A 9,430-nucleotide genomic window follows, 5' to 3' on the forward strand; every position below is an offset into this window, starting at 1 on the left:
GCCAGCCTTCTTCCCGGGGACCCTCTCCCCAGACGTGTGCCCCACCATGGCCCAGCTCCATGGAGGCAGGAGCAGGTTGGGCAGGACCCCCTAGAGTCCTGCCATCACTCAGCATCAGCACAAGGTCAGAGTTAGTGGCCTTCCATCTTCAGGCCACCAGCAGCAGCACCTGTGTCTAGAGCCAGAGCACCTGTATGCGGGAGCAGGATCAGGGGTCAGAGGAGAGGTGAAGGGCCAGGGGGCCTTTGTATCTAGAGGGTCCTAGATACTAGCTGATGCTGGTCCCTTCTCTCCTCCTCTGCTGGTGTTCTTGGTGGTAGTTCAGGGCCAGGTGGGGAGCAGGGATATGGGGTCTCATTTTCCCATGACAAGGCCTGGCAGCTGTGGGGAGGCAGGAAGTAGGGGAGAGGGCAGGTCTTCGTCCCCAGGGAGCCCTCTGGGGCTGCCTCTAGCCCCTCTGTGCCCTACTTGCCAACTCAGACTTTGGGCTGAAATGATTGCTGTGACCCCTGGAAGCCACATGGGGTGGCTCTCCCAAGACTGGTTTAATGAGCATGATCAGCAGACAGATGACCCCTCACCCCAAGTCAAGCCTCGAGGACCCAGGCCCATGACATCGCAGGCGGGGCACACACTCTAATAGCCTCCCCATCCTGAGAAATGCACAAATGTTTGATGGCAGAAAAAGTTGTCGCAGACCCCTGGGTAAGCTGAAATGATATTTATTATGGAGTAACTTAAACTGATGCATCCAAACCCAAATCTACACTTCAGCAGAATGCATACTGCCTTCAATGCCCCAGACTTGCCCAGCTGCCCCTCTCCTGCCCACCTTGCTCCCACCCCGTGTCCCCGCCATCAGGGCCTCTGCTTTTCCCAAGCTCTTCCCTCTGCTCATCCCACAGAGCTTGGCCTCAACATCCGACTACCCATTCTGGAGACCGTGCAGTGTAGGGTTAACTCAGCAGGCCTGGGTTGTCCACACCCTGCACAGCCCAAAGACAGGTTTGGCCCTTGCCTGGCACCTAGGAGGCGACCTCTGAGCCCTTAGAACATCTGAGACCCCTGTCCCTTTGTTGGTCAGGAATTTGTGCACAGGAAGAAGCAGTACAGGCCCTGGGGGTGGGTAGCCGGCAGGCAGCAGTGATCTGTGGCAGCCCCAAGGACCCAACTACAGGACGTTTCTCCTTTGGTTTCCCATTCTCCAGGGCACAGGCCCTCGAAGCAGTGCTCTCGGTGGGAGTCAGCCCTCCAAGGGAAGAAAGTGGGGTTTGTGGAGAAAAGGGAGGGGGTGGGGTAGAGAGAGAGGGCAGGCAGAGATAGAGATGGATAGAGAGATGGGCAGGTGGAAGAATGGGTGGGTGGTTGGTTGGATGGATGGATAAGTAGATGGATAGATGGAGGGGGGAGTTCAGGCTAGAGGGAGGGAAGGATAAGGCACAGATGGAGGGGGACAGAGGCATAGATGGGTGGAGAGATGTGAAGGGGTTCAGGACAAGTCTTGCCAAGATATGCCATTTTGGTATGAAGGCTATTTTGAGCTGAGGGTAATTAAGACCCCGTGGGCTCAGGGAAAATTTTGTCCCTTCCCTAAATACCTAGAAGAACCTAAATTGGGAGCCTTTGCCAGAATAAGAGTTATCATCAGAGATACAGTTTATGTGAATGAGCCATCTCTGTGGCAGGGCAGGCATCTAATTAGCAAACAGCAGTTCTCCTTCTCACGGCCCTGTGAACTGCCCTCCTCCACTTTGGAGCCCGGGCCCCCGTCCCAATCTATAGCTCAGGATGGCATAAATCCTTCCTTTTACCCTTCTGTCTTGGAACCTCTCCTGTGGGTGGTGGTTCCTGTACAGACAAAATTAATTTGTTTTTCTTCTGTTGATCTGTCTGGTGTCCATTTTATTCTTAGACCACCTGGAAGAACCTTTGAAGGGTAGAGGAAAATATTTCCTCCCCAGCAGATGGGTGGATGGAGGGATGTTTGAAGGGACAGGTGAACTGTGGGGTATTCAGGGTGAGCTTGAGGGGTTTCGCCGTACAATTCTGTTAACTGTGCTGAGTGTCTGAAAATACAATCCAACGTTAGAGAAATTTTTATAGACAGGAGCTGTAAGACATGCCCTCATACTGCTGAATAACTAATGAGCAAAGGACGAGATCGTAATGGAAAACTTAAAATACCCAGAACTGAATGATAATAAAACAGTGCATGTCCAGACTCGAGGGCAGCAGAGCGGCGCTCCCAGGGAATGAGTACAAACACTTATATTGGAATAGGGGGAAGCCTCGGGCTTTGTAGGCTGGGACCCCACCTCAGGAAGCCAGGGGGGCTGGCCTGGGGGCGGGCAGTGGCTGTAAAGGGGCTCAAGGCAATGAGGCGGGTGACAGAGATAAAAAACAAGATTGGCGATCAATGAACTAAAGAACAAGGTGTGGTAGACGGCGATGAAGACAAAAGTTAGTTCTTCCAGAAATTCATCTCCCACTGAAGCAGACCAATGTCTGCGAGGAATAAAAACAACAGGAAAGGAAAGGAAAGAAAAGACACCAATAAATAACATGAATCAACAAGAGCCTGTAATTGCAGATTTAGAAGATAATAAGCCACAGACTGGCAAAAATGGGCCTAAGTTCTGAACGAGGTGCCGAGGAAGGCATCCAGAAGGAAGGTGGCACACGAGAGGGTGGTCCCCAACCTGTGTCATCAGGCAAATGCAAATTAAAGGCACGGCGGGGGTAGGAGGGTCCCCCGGCTCCCCCCCCCCCCCCCCCCCGCTAGGACACGAGCCCTGCGGGCAGAGGCAGCCTCGAGGCCCCCGGCTGCCAAGCACGCAGCCAGTGCGGTCGCTGTGGGCGCGGCGCCGGCTGGGTCATTTCTCCCCCTGTGATGACTCAGGAACTCCACTCCCAGGTGCTCCCTCAAGAGAAATGGAAACTTGTGTTCGTGCACAAGCCTGCATGTGAATCTTTACAGCAGCATATGGTTTATGATCCCCCAAACTGGAGAAAACCAGGGGCTCTTCAATTGACAGATGCACAGCCGGCTGTCCGTCCGCAACATGAGTACCGTCTGTCCAGGACTGAAGAGGAAGGAGCTATTCATGTGCAAACCACGGACGGATCTCAAATGCACTTTCTGTGGGCAAGGGTGGATTCGCAAGCCTCTATAACTCTGCTCATGGTGTTCTGGAAACGGCAGGCCAGGCTGGGGGCAGACGGAGATGTCCAGGAAACGGCAGGAGCAGAGAGAGGGGACACAGAGCAGGGGTCGCCAGGGGTCAGGGTGGGGGGCAGCACTGACCGCCAAGGGGTGGCAGCCCGAGGGAGTTTGGGGGTGACAGAGCTGACTCTGCCGGGGACACAGCCGTGTGCATCTGTCAAAACGCATAGGACTGAATGTCACAGAGTGAATTCTGCGGCATGTAAATTAAAAAATTGAAAAAGGCAAAAAAAATCAATTCCAAAAAAGTGTTAACGAGAGAATACTGTGACTAACTGTATGTCAGTGTTTCTGAAAACATAGATGAGACAGAAACATTATTAGGAAGAAAAACAGAACTAATAAGTTTGACTAGTTGTATGGCCAGCAGGTCAATGGAGGCAATACTTAAAAGTGGTCCCATGTGGGCACTTGGGGCCGGAATGGCCCGTTTTGCAAATGAGGACGTGGAGGTGACCACGTCAGAGCACGGAGCCCCAAAGCCAGCGCAGGGTCAGCTCTCCTGACCACGTCTGCCGGGGACAATCTGCACCCACAGCAGAGAGGAGCCAACCAGAGCCCAGCGCCCAGACCGCAGCTAGGACCCAGAGATGCTGCTGGGGACGGAAGCCTGTCCCCCGCCCCCGCCCCACCACACTGACCAGGGTTTCTGAGGCTCAGCCTGGGGCCAGTGGAGGTTTGACCACAGCCCGGCATCCAAAGGCGAGACAAGGCCCTGCGGAGGCGGAAGGTGGCAGTAGGGCTGGGTCTTCTAGAATGGCCATTGCCTCCCCCTGCAGGAAAGCCTCAGGGCTGGACAGCCGGTGCCAGGAGCCAGTGAGGACCCCAAGGATCCAAGAGTGGTGCACAGCCTCCAACAAAGAAAGGACAATTTGCAGGGGAGCAGGGGTGCCATTTTGCAGAATAAGGCTAGGGTGCTAATTTGCTGGGTGGGGTCACGCACGTGAGCAGGACTGGAGGGCTCAGCGCAGAACGAGCTCAGTGGGCCATCTGAGGCATCCAGCCTGGAAGGAAGAAGAAAAACTCTCTCTGTCTGCAGATGAAGTGATCCTATACGTAGAAAACCCTAAAGATGTCACGAGAAACCCATTAGAAGAAATGAAGTCAGTTAAACGGCAGGATATGGAGTCAGCACACCGACACCAGCTGCACTCCCCTGCACGGCTAAGGAGCAAACTGGAAAGGAAGAAATCAACTTCCTTTTCTATAGCATCAAAGAGAATAAAATACTCAAGGGTTAATGCCTCCAAGGACTTACCAGATTTGCATAGCAAAACCTACTCAGTGTGTGGCAAGAAATGAAAGAAGACATAAGGAATGTCCCATGTTCGTGGATGGGAGACCCGCCCCAAGTGACCTTCAGACTCACTGCAATTCCTGTCAAAATCCCAGTGATGTTTTTTGCCGAAATAGAAAAATCCATCCTAAAATTCACGTGGAGTCTCATGAGACACCAACAGCAAAGGAATTGATGCTGGGGTGGAGACAGACGCCTGCCCATCTGCCCCCAGCCTGGCCAGCAGAGACCAAGTGGAGGGGCGGTGGCAAAGGGCAGGTGCAGGCCCGGGAGACGCAGGACCGTGTGGGGAGGAAGCCAGACGGGGAGCAGACAGGGTGAGGCTTGATGCCCTGCCCCAGCTCGGCACAGCCCCTGCCCGAGGGGCCGCTCCGCCCCATGGACCTAGCGGGGCTGCTGAGCGCTTTGCAGACAACATCCCATCCGCCCCCCCTCCCCCCACCGCCCGGGAACTGCTCTCCCCTGCTGCTTACCTCAGAGGAGCCCAGCCCAGAGAAGCCAGGCAGCCTGCTGGGGTCACACAGCAGGAAGATGGGTCCAGGAGTCCTGAGCACTGCCCACGCTCCTGCCCCACCCGGAGCCCCGTGCGGGGTTCCTGCGTGTGTGAGTGTGCGTCTCTGTGCACGTGTGTGTGTCGTGTGCGCACACGCATGCAGCCACGTGTCTGTGTGCGTGGGCAAACATGAGCAAGCCGTGATCTCCAGGGGGCGCTGGCAGGGGTGGGGAGGAAGGCGGCGCCTCTCCACCCTGGAAGGAAGCCTCAGCCCAGGCGGCGGGGGCGGGCAGAGTGTGGAGGCTGCAGGTGAAGGGCAGGAAGCAGAGGCTGCTCCCGCCTCTGACCTGGATTCTCTGTGAGGGGAGGGATGTCCAGGAGCCCATCAGATGCGAGACATGGCTTCACACCCACACGCACCCCTTCCCTCTGCCCTCCAGCCCCCGCCCGCCTCTCCCCCCGCCCTGAGCATAACCTCTTGAGCAGGTCAGCGGGACCCCCTGCCCTCTGACCTGCTCCCATCTTACTGTGGGCAGGTGACCGGCCTCCGAGGCCCTCAGGCCCCAGAGTCCCCTCTGTGACCCCTGGCATCGCTGTCCCCTGGGCAGTGCCCAGCTCTGGCCTCTCCTGCCTGTATCCAGTGGGTCCCCTGCCCCTACCTCCTCTCGGTCTCCTGGCCCTGCGGTCTCAGGCCTGGCCACTGCCCTCTGGCTCTGTCCTCACCCTGACCTGGCAGGACAGCTCGTGGGACTGCACAGCCCTGCACTGGAAGGTTCTACTGGCCGCCCTGGGAGACAGGCTGCACAGTCCTGGCCCTCTCTCCCCCCCTGTGGGCCCCGGGGTCATGCACTCCTCCCAGCCTCCTCTCTGTCCCTCTGCCCTGACATCCTTCCGGACCCCAAGTGCCCTGCAGTGCTTCCGGTCACCCTCCAGGACTGTGGCCGTGCTCCTAGGACCACACGCCCGGGTGGCCCCCATGACCTCTCTCTGCTGACGTGAGGGGCCCCCTCCTTGGGCTGCAGGCTCCCAGAGGCCCGGGCGAGGTCCCCGACCCTCCAGAACCTGCCCAGGGTGGTGCATACAGCAGGTGCTCCGTAAACACCCCCAGCCCAGCGTCCTGGGCCCCCACCCTGAGTGTTACCCAGACTGTTGAGAGCTGAGGTTGGCTGGAGGCCTGTTACCCTGCAGAGGAAACCAAATTGCTTCCGCTGGGCTCAGATACCAACAGTGTTTTTCTGTGTGACTGCTATCTAGGACGCGTCAGCCTGCGGAGGGGTCGGGGGGAGGGGGAGCCCCACCCTGTGGCATTCCCCTCCCCAGTTCACTTCTGCTTTCTTCTGTACTGCAGAGGGTACCGGCAGGAAGCAGGCACAGGGTCCCAGAGCCCAGGGCTGAAGACTCTGCAGGCCGGGTCTTGTCCGGGCCCCGAGGGCAAGCCGCCCCAGCTTTGGCTGCTGCCGAACTCCTCACGTCCACAGCTCCGGGGTTTCCCCAGGGCGGGGGTGTGAGGCCCAGGGGGGCCTCCTAGCTGCAGCGGGCAGCCTCTTCATGGGGGTGGGGGTTGTGCAGAGTGACCCCAAACCCTCCCTGGTGCCCACCCGCCATCAGGGCTCCCCCCGCAGCACGATGAATCATGGGGGGAGGGGTTGTCCTGTACATTATGGGCTGTGTAGCGTCATGGGTAGACACCCCCTTTGACATCAGGACCACCCCCCCCCAGTGAAACCCAAGAATGTCTCCAGAAAGACCAGATGCCCCCTTGGGGGAGGCATTGCCCTGGTCGGGGACCACCAGGCGAGGCCCTGGCCTGGCCATGCTGCAAGGGGGTGGGGGTGGCCAGGGGTCTCCCCGCAGCAGGAGGAATCCAACAGGAAGGACCGGGTTTTCATTTCCGGTCTGCTGCTGACCTTGGCAACAGAGGATCTGGGGGAATGAGCCAGAAAAGAAGGCTCACGCTGAGGCACTGTGTTCCATGAGCCTAGCTGGCCGCCCGGCCACGCGGTGTGCCACCCTGAGTCTCCGTGGCTCCCTGCCTCCCGTGGGTGCCTGGACAGAGCTTCCTGAAGTGGCCAGGGGAGAAGGGGCCTCCTGGGTGCTTTGGGGGATTTCTGAGGTCCTTCTTTGTCCGGGGCAGCCGAAATGTCCTCCAGTACAGTTTTCTATGTACTTCCTGGGTCTGTGGCTTCACATGCAGTGAGCGGGTCTGTTAGTCCGCTGTCTGTCCTGCCAGAGCCCGCTGCCCCCCGCTGCCCCCCGCCATCCTCTGCCCCTGGGCGGCACCCACGGCGTGAAGACCGCTGCTTTCTTCTGTAGCTTTACAGTTCCGTTTCCCACCTGCTCTGTGACCCTCTGGTGCGGGGTTTCCTGTGCGCGAGGAGCCCCTTGTTGTGTCCCAAATGCCTCCCCCGCCCCCAGGTTGGGCTGGGCGCCCTCCTCCGCCCACCCAGCGGTGGCTCTGAATGGCAGGGTGCTGGGCCTACACGTAACCTTCCGAGAGCGGGTTCCACTGATGGGGCATCCACTCAGGCGATGGCGGGCTCAGAAGCACCAAAGGAAATGGGGTGTGGACCCTGCCGCCGGCGGGGCTCATGGACTAAAGGGACGGACAGGCAGGGCCCGCGGCCTGTCACACCAGCAGGACCCGGTGTGGCTGTGACCCCCTCTGCAGGGCTCTGGGATCCTCGGGTGCCCCCAGTAGATACTGGTGCTGTGCATCCCCAAAATATCACCCAAGGTGTCACTTGACACTTCCTGCTTACGAGCTGATGGCTCTTCCTGGAGATTCTGGGGTGAGAAGCAAGGGTATCCGGCATCACTCTCCCCCCTAGAAGGACAGACTTCTGTGGGTGGACACAGAGGCAGCTGCTCCCGCTAATGCCGGTGGGCCAGGAGTCACGTGCGGATGGTTTCAGTTCTCCACAGTGATCCTGCTTCCAGAGGTCCGAGGGCAGGGGGTTTCCCGTGGTTTCCACAGGGCCTCCACTCGTCCGTCAACCCTTCGGGGGTCTCCCCCAGACCTCCTCTCCCCAGCTTCTCTGGACCCTTTCCTCATCTGGAGGCACTTTCATCCCTGGGCCTGGCGGTGTGCACCCCACTCACCTGCCTGGGACCTGCCCTTGCGGGTCAAAGCAAAGCTGGTAACCCCGTGTGCCCGAGGCACGACATGGCCCCATAACCCATACGCCCTTTCTCGTTTAGGAAGAGCCCCCAGCAGGACGGGCACAGCAAAGATCACATTTCCCAGCCTCCCCTGCAGCCAGGCATCGTCCCAGCCCTGCATTCCCAAGGATGTAGGACCAGGGGTCTGGGTGGGAATTCTGGGATGTCTCCTCAAAGGGGAGGGGCGCCGCTGTCGTCCACTTTCTTCCTTCCCGACACCTGAGGTACAGACGCGAAGGCTGCCAATCAAGTAACCTCTTGGGCCATGAGATAAGGCACCAGTTTCCCGAGGCTATGGAAGCTGCCGGGCCAGCCCCAAGAGAGACAACCCCTGTGTGTGGAGGGTGATTATCTGGGGCGATGGGGGCAGCCTGTCCTGGGCTGAACCAGGACTCACGGTTCCCACTCAGCAGGTGCCCTGGTCAGAGGAACATGGCCTGAGAAAGAGACTTTCAGAATCACTGAGCTCTCAAAAGCCCCGTTCCTCCCCCAGCCTCCTCCCTTTCAGGGCGGCTCTCTTAGGAACTGCCCCGAAAACCCCTTCTGGGCTGGGGCCTGGGAAACTCCTGCCCTCTTCTGAGGACCGCCGAGCCCCTGGAAACCCCAGCAGCCCCCTGCTTTTCTCTCCTCCAGCCCCTGACTCAGCCCTGCTCCAGGGAGGGGGGAGATGCCGATCGGAGTCGGGGAAGGAAGACATGGCAACCGATGGGTAATGTTACCATGAGAACAAATCCAAAGAGACAAACCATATAATTAACCCCCCAGAGGCAGGGTGGGCCATGGGTCCACTTTGGGACAGCTTAATGACTGTGGTTCACTGAGACACACTGAGGACATGGAGCCCGGTGCCCCCACCTCCCCAGCAGCCAACAGGTGACAGTAGCCTGGGGTCCACTGATGAGCATGGATTAGGGAAATGTGGTCCATCCACACGATGGACGATTACTCCGCCGTCAGAAGGAAGGGCGTTCTGGCCCCTGCTCCCACATGGCTGGACCTTGAGGACCCTGTGCTGAGTGAGATCAGCCAAACACAGAAGGACAAAGCCTGCATGACCCACACATATGAGGTCCCCAGGGGGGTCAGATCTGTAGACACGGGCGGAAGAGTGATGTGTGCCAGGGAAGGGGGGCTTGTGCTTCATGGGGACAGGGCTTCCATTTGGGAAGCTGACAGAGTCTGGAGATGCTCGAGGCGGCCGCACATGGTGAGTGCAGTTAATACCTCCAAGCCGTACACTTAAAAGACTTCAAAGTGG

This window comes from Eumetopias jubatus, unplaced genomic scaffold (genome assembly GCF_037043125.1).
Source record: "Eumetopias jubatus isolate StellerSeaLion01/CBP00866 unplaced genomic scaffold, mEumJub1_p1.0 scaffold_7, whole genome shotgun sequence".
In the NCBI taxonomy this organism is placed as follows: Eukaryota; Metazoa; Chordata; class Mammalia; order Carnivora; family Otariidae; genus Eumetopias; species Eumetopias jubatus.